At 33.2% G+C, this 13,877-nt stretch overlaps 1 long non-coding RNA gene, 7 other non-coding genes and 1 pseudogene across 10 annotated transcripts; all 9 read left to right on the top strand.

Annotated features, from left to right (window-relative positions):
- The first annotated feature begins 450 nt into the window (after positions 1-450).
- LOC114398141 lies at positions 451-7,970 on the top strand. Of its 3 annotated transcripts, none has more exons than XR_003663512.1 (3): positions 451-1,447; positions 1,528-4,718; positions 7,534-7,970. It is a non-coding gene; the product is annotated as an uncharacterized LOC114398141 (long non-coding RNA). The 3 variants fall into 3 exon arrangements; XR_003663513.1 differs by lacking the exon at positions 7,534-7,970 and having other exon boundaries at positions 451-575; positions 1,377-1,447; positions 1,528-4,755; XR_003663511.1 differs by lacking the exon at positions 7,534-7,970 and having other exon boundaries at positions 1,528-4,755.
- On the top strand, positions 775-866 carry LOC114401067. Its single transcript, XR_003664182.1, has one exon. It is a non-coding gene; the product is annotated as a small nucleolar RNA R64/Z200 family (small nucleolar RNA).
- Positions 2,054-2,137, top strand: LOC114400974. Its single transcript, XR_003664093.1, has one exon. It is a non-coding gene; the product is annotated as a small nucleolar RNA SNORD25 (small nucleolar RNA).
- Positions 2,252-2,395, top strand: LOC114401089. Its single transcript, XR_003664202.1, has one exon. It is a non-coding gene; the product is annotated as a small nucleolar RNA snoR136 (small nucleolar RNA).
- On the top strand, positions 2,561-2,649 carry LOC114401083. The gene has a single exon (XR_003664196.1). It is a non-coding gene; the product is annotated as a small nucleolar RNA snoR31 (small nucleolar RNA).
- LOC114400975 lies at positions 3,151-3,234 on the top strand. Its single transcript, XR_003664094.1, has one exon. It is a non-coding gene; the product is annotated as a small nucleolar RNA SNORD25 (small nucleolar RNA).
- On the top strand, positions 4,462-4,556 carry LOC114401076. Its single transcript, XR_003664190.1, has one exon. It is a non-coding gene; the product is annotated as a small nucleolar RNA snoR31/Z110/Z27 (small nucleolar RNA).
- On the top strand, positions 4,679-4,752 carry LOC114400977 (annotated as a pseudogene).
- On the top strand, positions 4,861-5,004 carry LOC114401088. Its single transcript, XR_003664201.1, has one exon. It is a non-coding gene; the product is annotated as a small nucleolar RNA snoR136 (small nucleolar RNA).
- Positions 7,971-13,877: the final 5,907 nt, after the last annotated feature.

The following is a 13,877-nucleotide window of genomic DNA, read 5'->3' as shown; positions in this document are numbered from 1 at the left end:
CGAATTTGAATATTTCATAATACAAAATACATTATAAATTGCTTAACCCTAATTTAAAACCCTCTTCTCTCACTAACTCTAACGGGCCTGTCCCATTAAGCTTAAATATTAATACTTTTAAATCATTAATTATTTAAAGGTTTAATTACTTATTTAATCTTTATAGTTTTATTATTTATATTTTTTAATTTTTATAGTTTTAAAATGATTTTTTAGTCTCTATATTCTTAATTATCTGTCTATTTATGTAATTTAAAAGTAATTTTTTTAATTCTCATAATTTGTATTTTAATTTTAAGACACCACAAAAATTAAAATATAAATGATGGAACTAAAAAAATTCTATAGGACTAAACAAATAGGAAAACTAACACAATGAGTAATTTAACTTTATTTAAAAAACAGTCAAAACTCTCTTCTTTCACTATAAAGTTATCTTCTACCCTAGAGAAACAAAGCTGAAAAAACACGTTGCCTTACTCTTAGCATTAGGGTTTTCTTTCTCTCCTTTCATTCTCCAGTTGCGGCGCCACCTCTTCAAGTCTTCATTCCTCCTTGTCCTAGACCTTGCGATTGTTTGTTCTCTTAACTTGCTTCTTACTCTGTTTTGACTTCCTATAAAGCCACCAGCAAAAATGATACTTCTCCATATTTTCTGTTTTGGCTTTCTAGATAGTGGTTGTGATAGTGTTGTTAGATGACACTGTTCGAAGCAAGTCCTTCCCTATTGATTTTGGTTGGTTATCTTTTTAGGTTTTGATTTTGGTTTTTGCGGTTCTGCAGTGGCGAATTAGAATCAAATTCACATCTCAGACTTCAGAGATTTTCAAATCAATGAGAATGACAATTCTGTTGCTGAGCAGAATTTGCTATTTCGTTATTATTTTTTATTATTGAATTATTGAATTCTGTTTTTTCTTTTTTTTTTTTTTTTAAATTTAGTAGTTAAGTTGTATTGACGAGAGATTTCTGAGAAGGAGTCTCATGCTTTGTGGAGAGCAAACTCATTACGGTGTTTGCATATTTCTCAAGTAACCGTCATAAATCAATGCTCCCGGCGTCGACGGCACCGCCCTCACAGGTGGCACCTCCGCCGGAGCAGTCTCATATTCCATTGCCTTGTGAAGCGGTGTCGCCGCCTTTACCATTTGGGACTGGCCATGAGACGAACATTACAATCCGTTTTTTCAATTTATCTTTTTTAGAACATAGGGTAGTACTTGCTCTGAAATTTGAAATAATATTTTACTTATTTTGTTTAGGGAGGTTCATTGTGTATATCAAATTTAAACTCAATAAATTGTTAGGGTTTTTATGCTGGCGGGAATGGAACAGTAGAACTTATGTTCTTTGTTCTTTTTAATTGCTTTCTGCAGACAATTAATTCAAAGACATTTTGATAAACAACTGTTCCAATATCGACTCTTGTGGATGAGTAGATTGCTTGGTATTTTTATTCACTTTTCCTCCTTAATTGCAATAAAGGGTTATATTCCTTCTGCCTATCTAAATATTATCACCTGACAGTAAATAAAAGGAGCTGCAAGAAAGTGTGGCAGGGGAGTTCAATTTGGAGAAATGGAACGCCACAACTGCTTGTACATGGAGCTGCATATCTTCTGTATGATAGGTTGCACACTTGATATGATTATCACATTGCTGATGTTTGTTCAATTTGTGGAAGCATGCTTACAACAACATTCATCAAACCTTAAAATTGGCCAGTTCGTAAGATTGGTGGGCCTCCCCCTGGAAGAGTTCCAGAAAAGGGCATTAGTCATACAAAATTAGGGTTTATGATTCCTTAGTCTCTGTTTCACTTTCGAATTTTGCTTTCACATTATGCTTCGCTATCTGGTCGATGTGGATTAACTTGATTCCCATTTGATTCGTTCCCTTGAAGCAATAGCGATTTGTGTTGGTCTTTTTTTATCTCTTCCACAATCCCTTTGGTTTTGGGAGAACACAGGAGCAACTAAATCTAATTTTCTCTTTAAGATGTCATTTGTTTGTTGTGGGTTTGCATTTTCTGGTTGATTGAGTTACGATTATTTTCAACTGTGATGAGCCAATAGACCTGTAATGATTTGCGGCTATGATCGCAATCATTAATGAACATCTAAGGGACTGAGTTATCCAGTGTTTTTTTTCTTTTCCAGTTTTCTATTTTTTCTTTTACATTTTGGTTTTGAAAGTTTGGTTTTTGTTTAATTTTTACAATATGTTCTTTTGAATTGGGGTTAGTGTTTGAAAGGCTTCAGCTTTCTTTGAGATTTTAGCTTGCACTTTTTCCACTGTGTTTGGTGATGCTTAATTGAAGCCCCGATATGTGTTCCTCCTCGCTATCCGTTGTTGCAATTTTGATGCAGCATTTGGATGTCGGGGAACTTAATCACTCTTTTTTGTTTGTCAGAAATTTGGTTTTTCATTTTGAGGTATTTACTATGAAATATTGATGTTATTGCTTTCATTCCATTGGGTTGAGTCATTTATTTGGGGTTAGATCATGTTTTCTTACTACTTATAATAGTTTATTTATGATGTTGTTTTGAGATTTTGGTGGGTTATGATGAAGCTGAATATATAATCCAACACTTGATCTGAGTTATTATGAGTGATGGTAAACAATTTCTATGCTTCTGAATCTACACCTGTTTTTGAGTAACTATTTTCACTATTATTTTTCAATTGGGCCTGTTAGGTAGGTTTTCATGTTCTGGAAATATAACCATTTTTTGTATGGGTTAGGTTATCTCATTTAGTTTTACTGCCACATTTTTGTATCTTCCATTAGGGAAAGTGCTTGAAGCATTTGTGCTTACACACAAGCATTAGCTTTTGTTAATTGACCCATTGACATAGATTGATTAGTGGATTGACGTATGTTGATTTAATATGATTAGTGGATCGACGTATTATTATTTGCTTAGAAGCTCCCTTTATTCCCGTTGCTAACATCATGTGATGAATTTGGAAAAATCTTAGGACACCTTCCTACACAGCAAACATTGCTGTGGATGAGAATAAATTTTCCATGCTGATGATGTGCTTTGTTTCTGTTCCACTCTTAGTAGGCCCAACAAAATTGGTGATATTATGTTTTGGGTTTTGCTTTTTTCTGGTTGATTGAGTTAGTGGGGTTACGCTATTTTCAACTTTGATGAGCCTCCAGACCTGTAATGATTTGCGGGTATGATCACGATCATTAATGAACATCTAAGGGACTGAGTTATCCAGTTTATTTCCTGTTTTTTTTTTTAATTTTTTCTTTAGATTTGGGTTTTGAAACTTTGGTTCTTGTTTAAATTTTAATATTTTTTGTGATTGGGGCTAATGGTTGAAAGGCTTCAGCTTTCTTTGAGATTTTTGCTTGCACTTTTTAACAATCCATTGGTGCAATTTTCATGCAGCATTTGGACGTTGGGGAACTAAATTGCTTATGTCAGAATTGTTTTTTTATTATTTATTTTTGAGTTAATTTTTACCACGAAATGTTGATGTTATTGATATGTTGCCATCGGGTTGAGTTATTTATTTGAGGTTTATAAGATCGTGTTTTCTTACTGCTTATAATAGTTTGAGATCTATGTTGGTTTGAGATTTTGGTGGGTTGGGATGAAGCTGAATATATAATCCAACACTTTATGAGTTATTATGAGTTATGGTAAATGATTTCTTTGCTTCTGAAATTACTTATCTTTTTTTGAATATATAATCCAACACTTATCTGAGTTACAATGTTTGTTTTTTTCTTATTATTTTTTTATCAACTTGGCCCGTTCGATAGGTTTTCATGTTTTGCTATAACCTCTTACTACAGGATCCTTACCTAGCCAACATTTAGATTCGGTTCTACCTAAAATTTTTTGGTTGACTCCAATGTGTCCCACTTGTCTCACCATTGCCGATCAGTTTTTGGATATGAAATGCAGTATTTCACGTATTGGAGAAACATAACACCATTGCCGATCAGTTTTTGGATATCAAATGCAGTGTTTCACGTATTGGAGAAACATAACACCACGATTTGGAAACTCCCTCCACATTCAGTCTCAACATTTTGCCTTGCCTCCACTCTCTTCCGCCCATTACTACCGCCCTCTCTAAACCCTACTCCAGTTTGAGTGGTAGCTTTTCTGGTGGCATTCCAATGGCGCTCTGATTACTGTTCCGGCCACCTGCAACTGTTCCACTTCCAGCAACCTTCATTATTCCTTCAACATCCCTTTCCTTCTTTTTATTTCAACCCGCACTGAGAATGTCTTCACCCACTGATCCATCAACCCTCTCAGCTCGTTCAGCCACCACCAACATAGGGGATCTAAGTAGTCGTCATCATTCTGCTACTGCTATACTGCCATAGCATTTTTGGAGATCCACTATTAACTACTATGATTGACATATGTTGATTAATGATTAGTGTAACATGATTATTTGCTTAGAAGTTTTTATTCTCATTGCTACGTCATGTGATGAATTTGGAAAAATCTTAGGACACCTTCCTACACAGCAAACAATGCTGTGGATGAGAATAAATTTTCCATGCTGATGATGTGCTTATTTTCTGTTGTACACTTGGTAGGCCCAACAATACTCAAATGGAGGGAATATTTGTTTTTTAAGATTGGCGATACTTTGTTGTGGTTTTGCATTTTCTGGTAGATAGGGCTGCGCTATTTTCAACTGTGATGAGCCTTCAGACCTGTAATGATTTTCGGGTATGATCACAATCATCTAAGGAACCGAGTTATGCACTGTTTTTTTCTTCCAGTTTTTTAATTTATTCATTTATTTGGTTTTGAAAGTTTGGCTTTTTTATTTAATTTTTAAATATTGTAATGAATTGGGGTTAATTTTTGAAAGGCTTTCTCTTTCTTGAGATTTTTGCTTGCACTTATTCCAATGTGTTTGGCGACATTCTTAATTGAAGCCGATATCTGTGTTCCCCTCGCTATCCATTAGTGCAATTTTGATGCAGCATTTGGACGTCGGGGAACTAAATTGTTTGTCAGAATTGGGTTTTTTTTTATTCAGTTGTTTTTTACAGTGAAATGTTGATGTTATTGTTATTTTGCCATCGGGTTAAGTTATTTATTTGAGGTTTATCAAATCATGTTTTCTTACAGCTTATAATAGTTTGAGATCTAGGGCCGTATTGACATTTTAGGGGTCCCAGTCAGAACAGGGGTATATATATATATATATATATATATATATATATATATATATATATATATATATATATATATATATATATATATATATACACACACACACCATAGATCAGTGGCGTAGGACCAAATGGACAAATAGAAAGTAAGAATGCAATATGATAAAACGGAAATCAAAATATAAACTTTTAAAAACACATATCAAAGGCACATCAGAGACCGGTTTACAAATTTCAGGTTTTCATAAACAAAGAAATCGAAGCGGCGACAGAACCACACAGGATCGGTAAAAAGAGAGAAGAGGGATGGAAAATAGAAATTTATTGAAACTTGAAAGAAGCGTTTACAAAAGTTGTTCTTTCAGAGCACCTCTTCTCAGAAACCTGAAAAAAAATGACCAAATGAAAGGGTGCCTCACAATATGATTGAGGATTCCTTATAGCCAAAATTCTTTGACCGGTAATTGTCGGTAGTTTTGACCGGAACTATTTGACTGTTTGTTACAGAACAATTAGTTTTGATCGGGACTTATTTGCTACAGGACAGGTAGTATTGTCCAAAATTACAAATTAATTAACAACAACCAAAACTAATTAATCATCTTCTAATGAGATGCCAAAACAATCATCCTCATTCTGGTAGAAAGGATCATCATCTTGGTCATCAATGTCTTCTGAAGATTCAACATCCTTCTTTGAAGATTCCTCCTCTTCTTCTTGTTGAAGTAGCTGGAGAACTTTCTTAAGGTTCTAGGCAAGGTTTTCTTTGAATTTTGAACTGACCAAGAACGCCGCAAGCTGAGATTTCTGATTCAGAAATAATGATGTTTCTGGATCAGTAGGTTTGAGAAATTCGGGGTGACTCTGGAACCAGTTCATAACTTGGTCTGGAGCAACCTTTGAGGTATCAAATTGTGTCCACCATTTTACAAAAGCATGTTTCTGCAAAGGTGAATATTGCTTGTTGTTTTCAGTTTTCCCATACCTGTATTGCCATGAAAAGATCCATGACAAAGCAAAGGTGGAAAAATACATTAGATCGGCTGGAATTCTTGATTCCTGGTTGTTGAACAATCTATTGAACTGTTGAAATCCTTGTTGGACTTCTTTTGGAAAGATTTGTGGGATTGGATCAAAATAAGTCCACAATTGGAAAAATTAGTTTGGAAAATTGTATACAGTGTTATTTTTGAAATAAATCAACCACGAATGCTTGAATTTATTGTTCTGATGCCAAAACACATTGGTTCAGCCATCAATATAGTCCCAATAAGTATCTTGCTGGGTCAAAAGGTTCAGAAAACTTTTTGGGTTGGTTAAGATTAGTCCCGTAATGTCGTGGCTACATTACTTTCAAAATTTGGATTGTGGAATGAGTATTTAAGCTTGGATCTTTTGAGTCTTTGAAATGTTTGATGGATACTGAATTTGTATCTACTAGAATAAATTCATAGAACTTTCTGGTTTTATTGAGGGCTGTTGGCCTATAGTGGAATCCTTGAGGGAAGATTTTGGCGGTTGCTTTGAAGGGATTTTTGTCCCAATATTTTGGTTCCATTTGGAGGACATTAAAAAATTTATTTTTTGGGATATAGTTGTTGGTGGGTTTTGGTGTTGGATCTTGTTGAGCCAACGTTCGTTTTTCTTTTGGGTTACAAACTGTCTTGGTTTGTTTGGTTTTTTGAATTTGTTTATGGAGATCTGTTTCATAATCATCGTCTGATTCTGAGGCCATTTCTGCCCAGTTTTTTTGGGCTAATTTTGGGATTTTGGTAAGGCCTATGTCTTCTAAAGCCTAAAGGGTTTGAATTGACCAGGCGTAGTCAGCCACGGTTTGTTTTGCTGTTATTGGTTTTGGGGGAGTCCTAAGTAGATGAGTCAGGTTTAATGGTAGCTATTTGGGTCAATGATCTTTCAATTTTTGTTTTCTGGGTTGATGACCCAGTCTGGGTAGGTGACCCAGAGGATGATGAAGTTGTCTTCTTGATTATTGGCTCTGGTAGAGCTAAGAGAACTTCTTTTTCTTTACTACCCGATCTTCTTCCTCTCCTGGAGGAGCTTGACACCTTAGGAGGCATCAGTATTTTTCTGTAAAAATTCACGCGTGAGGTGGTCAGGTAGAGAATTTGAGGTGCCCTTGATGTATTCTATTTCAAAATCAAAGACACTTAAGATTGCTTGTCATCTGGCAAAAATTTATTTTGATGCAAGATTTTTAACATCTTTTTGAAGAATGTCTTTGGCTGACTTGCAATCAACCCTTATTAAAAAATTTTGATTTAGTAAATCAGATTGAAATTTGGAAATGCACAAAACAATTGCTAAAACTTTCTTTTTAACAGTTGAATATTTTAATTGTGCAGGATTCCAATGTTTTGATGTATATGCAATGACATGATCTTGACCATGTACTCTTTGTTTGAGGATGCCACCATAACCTATGTCTGATGCATCGATTTCGACAATTTTAAATGCCTGAGGAATCGGAAGATACAGACATTTTATAGAGTGGACTTTGAGTTTGATTTCTTTAACTGTTTGTGTATGGAGATCAGACCAAGGAGGCAGATTTTTCTTCGGCCTATCATGCAATGGTTTGACAATATTGTTTAAATAGGGGACAAATTCTCCTACATAAGTTAGACAACCTAGAAATCTTTGTAAATGGGTCTTGTCTAAGATTTGGCTGGGATATTTGTTAGCAAACTCTATTGACCTTTCTAATGGAATGTTTGTACCTTGATATATATTGTGACCAAGTAATCGAATTCGAGTTTGAAAAAGATTGATTTTTGATTTGGAGACTGCCAACTCATTCTGTTTGATGATATGGATGAAAGTCTGGAGATGTTTGAAGTGTTGGTCAATGTTTTGGGAAAAGATTAAAACATCATCTATGTAGACAATGACAAATTTTGAATAGGGATTAAAAATATCATTCATAATTTTTTGAAATTCTGAAGGGGCATTCTTCAGTCCGAATGACATCACATTCCATTCATATTGCCCGAAAGGTACAGTTAACGTTGTTTTGTACCTATCTGATTCTTGGATTTGGATTTTCCAAAATCCAGATTTCATATCAAATTTTGAAAATATTGTTGCAGAATTTAATCTGTTAAGTAAATCTTTTTTGTTTGGAATAGGATACCTAATCCATTGTAATGCTTGATTCGATGGTTTGTAATTTATGACTAAGCGGGGTGTTCCTCGCTCAAGCTCAGATTGTTTATTGACATCAAAAGCCGCACAAGACCATGGGCTTTTGCTCTTTCGGATTAAGCCTTTATCAAGCAAATCCTTAATTTCCTTTTGGCAATATTGAAGGAGTTCTTCGTTCATCTGAATTGGTCTGGCTTTTGTGGGAATTTTTTTTCCCTAAAGTCTTTCTCATAAGGGAGATCAACAATATGTTTCTTTCTATCCCAAAATGCATGTGGCAAATCAGAACAGACAGTTGATTCGATATGACTTAATAAATATTGAATTTTTTCTTTTACCTGGGGTTTTCTTAGTTGTATCTGAATATTATTAAAAGATACTTCTTCTTTTAAGAAGTTAATTTGGTTAATCTTATTTTCTATAAGATTTATATTCGTGGATATTGGTTTAGTAGAGAAATTAAATATAATTTTTCTTCCTAAATAATTTGTAGTTATTCCTTCATTAGATATTTGAATGGGAAACAAGGCTCTAATGAAGGGAGTTCCTAGGATCACTTCGTTCTTAAGGTTTTTTACCAGAAGGAAGTTTGTGTTAATCCTAAGACTTTGGTTTTCGATGATTGCATTTGATAACTTAAAATTAATCTTTAATTTTGAGCCATTTGTTGTGCTTAATTTTTCTGAGGTTTTCTCAAAGAATTTTGTAGGAATTAATCCTTCTAAAATATAGTTTGAATTAGCCTCTGTGTCAAATAGGGTCATTGTATCTAAAACAAAATCATTAATAATTATTTTTATGTTTATGTAAAATTTTTAGATTTTAGTCTTGTGGATTAATCCCATAAACATATCATCTTCTAGATTATCTGGTTGGTTTACTTCGCCGTTGTTGACAATTTCAGAATCACTATCTTCCTCAAGCTGAGAAAGAATGATCTGATGAATTTCTTGTTGTTGATGAAGTTCTTTCACTTCCTTTTTTAGATTGTTTATCTTTGTTTGAAGATCTTGGATTGTTGTTGGTTTGGCTGAAGAGTTTTCTAATTTTTTGAATATGTTACTTACATCAAATTTATTATTTGTAATAAAATCCTTTTGTCTAGGTTTTACCTCTAATGTTTTCTTGAGTTTTTTCAGAAAAACCTTCTTTTTCCTGGGGTCAGGTATGGAATTGATTGCTTCAAACAAGAGATCTTGTTCTCTTGTTAGAGTATTGATTTTCCCATCATCATCTGTTGATGATAGTTGATCATCTTGTTGGATTAGGTTTAGGTTTTCATCGGAAAGCATGGAGGATGAAGTTTATGTTTCTTCCTCCGAGGTTTCTATAAGCAAATTGTTTATTTGCTCTTCAATTGCTGGTTCTAAGTTAAGGTTTCTTAACTTCTTTTTTAGTCTACAATATTTACTAATGTGGCCTTGTTTTCCACAATTGTAACATGTTATTTTTTATTTTATTTGTTGTTTAGGATTTTTCATTTCTTTACTGGTTGATGGTTTGTGTGAGTATCTTCTTCTTGGAAATCTCTTTTTATTGACTGGTTTATTCTCATGGATTTCTCTCCTAGAGGATTGCTTTTTCTTTTGTTTCGGACAGACCGGTAGACCAAATTGTTCGCAGAAGGAACCTAAATCCTTCTTTGTTTGAGCCTTTTCTTTGGCTAATTGCCTCTGAATTTTGTCATCCTGACAAATTTTTAAGGCTACCTTTTGGACATAAGAAATTAATTGACCGTAGCTTAAGCTTTCATATGGAATGTCTCCATTGGCAGATTGACTACGGATTTTATCTTTAACCTTGTCTCCTAATGATCTGGGAAGACCGGCTATAAATTTTTCTTTCCAAAAAGGTTGTTGACTATCTTCTCTAATGTAAACCCTAGTTAGGAAAGTATCTTTGTACCACCTAAAGTCTGCTAATATTATACACTTAAGGTTTGACAACAATTCTGCAGACCTATCTTTCCACAGAGATGGGTCTCCAATGAAGTGTTGAGCTATTGTAAAAATTAATGTATTAACAGCGTTAGGAATCTCTTTATCATCGTCATTAGTAATGACTTTTCCATTGAGATTTGTCTTAATCGCACTGTAAATTTTTTATTTTTCTTCATTCGTGAGATAATTATCCCACCAACCTTTTAATTGTCTGGAAAATCCTGCTACTAAAATGTCTATAATGGTTTCTTCCGAACATTCATGGGAGGTTTGGTAGGTCGTAGCTACCATGGTCATATGTTGGAGTGTGTTCATGATGCTATACTCCATTTGTGCATATATGTTCCATTAATAGATGTTCCATTGAGATCTGTCTTAATCGCACTGTAAATTTTTTATTTTTCTTTATTCGTGAGATAATTATCCCACCAACCTTTTAATTGTCCAGAAAATCCTGCTACTAAATTGTCTATAATGGTTTCTTTAGAACATTCATGGAAGGTTTGATAGGCCGTAGCTACCATGGTCATATGTTAGAGTGTGTTCATGATGTTATACTCCATTTGTGCATCTATGTTCCATTAATAGATGTTGTTTGCACTAAAACTCTTAAAATTATTTTCACTTCTTTCTTCTAATAGAAGGTCAGGGACAGTTGGACCTTGATAATATAATTTGGAGGGTACTTTCCAGTGTTTGGAATTAATTGGTGAATATAATATATTAGAGAAAAAATTAATTTTTTGTACATTTGACTTGTATGTCATATTTTAATTTGAATGAAAACGAAAAAACAATTTTAACGTATTTATAAAAATAATTAAAAACACATGGGCTTTTTATAATTATAATTTGTCAAATTTTTTGGATTTCTTTTAGCTATGAGTCCTGGGCGCTGTGTGGACTTGCTCAGGACCGGCGCTGTTGAGATCTATGCTGGTTTGATATTTTGGTGGTTTAGGATGTAGTTGAATATAATCCAACACTTGATTTGAGTTATTTACTAGTGAGGGTAAACAATTTCTATGCTTTTGAATATGTTTTTATTTTTATTTTTCTTTCAATTGGGCGAGTCAGTCGTAATGCTTGATTTTTTTTTAATCTTTATGTTGAGTTCCTCATAATCTTCATGTGTCTTGTGTAGAAACGTAAGTCCTAGAACGTGTCAGTCAATTTGTTTTGAAATTATTCATCAACACGTTTTCAATCATTCCACGACTAGTTTTACATCAAATATTTGAATAGACGAGAGATTAAAAATATATATTCTTTCAAAAAATTACAACTGATCGATTGATGTGGAAAGTGATTGGATTATCAATGTTTATGTTAATTAATGTTATTACTTGATAATATAAAATAAAAATACAAGTGATAATAATAAGAACAAAAATTTCATTAAGAGTTTGATTGGCAACTAAAATATTAAATCCTAATTTTTTAATCCCATTAAACAATTTCATGTCAAACAAAAATTCTCTAGAAAATTGAGCTGAATCTCTCTTTTTAGAGTGATTCAAATGGAATAAAAATGAACACATACCATCTTTCAAGTATGTACTATTAAATTAACTTACATCATGCTAGAGAAGAAAAAGTAAGATGTTCAGTAAATAAAAAGTGCATTTTTTTGTGACCTTGTAAAATTTAAAGTTCAAACTAAACATACGTGCAATTGTGACCTGTACAGAAATTGTTATCAGGACACCACTCGAAAAACTAGTAAGGTGGAAAGTGAAATCATTGCAAGCAAGGAATGAGACTTTTTTTGTGCGGCTCCTTTTTTTCAACGGTCTCTTTTTATATTGTTCTTTACAAATCACATAATTTTAAAATTGAATCATAAAATTAAATATTAAAAAAATTAAATATTAACACAATTACATAAATAATACAAGAATAATTGAAAAAATAACAATAAAAAAAGTCAATTTTTAAAAAATGAGTCGTGTCACTGTCGAAATGACTTATCTATCGGTCAACAACAAATTATACCAAGATATTTTATTACACGCTGTTCAAATCTTGAGAAAATATTTTGAAAATATTTTATTATACAAAGTAGTATACATAAGTCAAAAAAATAATTTCCCAAGAAAATAAAGACACTAGTAATTTTGAGAAAAAAAAATGTTGACATTTCAGGTTTCTTTATAATACAGCTGATGTATCGTAATTTTTTTGATGGGTAGCTGATGCAATGTGATTTGAATCTTTTATGTCATTATTCTTAAATTTAAAATTGACGGGAATTTATAAATCAACTACCTGATTTATGCTTGATTCAATTTGATTGAGTAGAATAATTGAAGTGAAGATTTTGTTTTTAGTTAATGTGATGTAAATAAATAAAAAATTAAAACGTCACAATGCTTGATTTATAACATTCAATAACATAATTAAAAGTAGTAAATTTCTTACACCATATTTTCGTCAAATTTTCATGGAATTTACGTCCTGGTTCATAATCCGCCACGACGGAGCCGGCACCTGGGAGCCATGGGGTCGCCTTGAGCCCAACAACTCTAACGCCGTCGGCTACCGTTTTGAAGTCCTCCCCGGCACCGCCGTTTTGAAGAGGTACCTAATTTCCCCTATTCATCGAAACTCTTTATGTTGCTATTTAGTTAGGTGCTTTAGGGAACCCCAAGTTTAAAAAATGAGCCTCATTGTTATGTTGCTATTTTAGGATAATTAGCTCCTCGATTGTATGTTGATTTTGATTGTAAAGCTATGTGTTTTTAGTAATGGCTTGATTATGTTGAAAGGTGAAATGACAATATATCTGTGATTTTGGAATTGCAATCCATGAGAGGAATGCCAACAATGTGGGTTCAAATGTTCAATGGTTCTGGTTTTTTATGTTGTGTGCTACATAGAGTTTTTTTGAATAATGTTTGTTGTGTTATTAATGTTCTTACTCTGATCTGTAGGCAGAAAAGATAGGACTGGACTGGATGTGGAAGCCTTGAAAAAGCTAAACAAAAATAAGAAGTTGGTGAAGAATCTAGCTAAAAAATATCATGCCTCTTTTGCTTCTGAAGCTGTCATTAAGCAGGATTCATCGCCTTTTGGGTCCTGGTCTCAACAAAGCAAGCATGTATTGCCGTTATGTTTTTCTGGTTTAGGATTGTGAACTTTTTTTTTGGACAAATGATGTTTTTTGGTGATTTGCTTTCTGTTTTTTTAATCATTATTACACGATGGCATTGCAGTCTTTATTAATCCTTGGTCACTTTTGTGGTATATATATATATATATATATATATATATATATATATATATATATATATATATATATATAAATTTGTAAATGTGATCTGTGTTATGTCATCTGAAATTACTCCCTTTTCCAATGGTTCATGGTATATTCAATCCCTTTCCCTGCATATATTGGATTGCTTAGTTTGTAAGAATGTCTATATTGTGTTGCTTTCTAATAACTTTTGTTGATTTTGATATCTTGTGTAACCTTGCTGGAAAGTTCCCTACACTTGTTACTCACCAGGAAACTCTTGAGTCAAAGGTTAACGAGTCTAAGGCCATGGTTAAATTTCAACTTAAGAAAGAGCTCTGCATGGGAGTAGCTGTGGGCAATGTTAATA

The sequence above is a fragment of the Glycine soja genome, chromosome 19, assembly GCF_004193775.1.
Source record: "Glycine soja cultivar W05 chromosome 19, ASM419377v2, whole genome shotgun sequence".
In the NCBI taxonomy this organism is placed as follows: domain Eukaryota; kingdom Viridiplantae; phylum Streptophyta; class Magnoliopsida; order Fabales; family Fabaceae; genus Glycine; species Glycine soja.
Note: the sequence above shows the minus strand (reverse complement) of the source record. Positions and strands in the feature narration are given on the sequence as shown.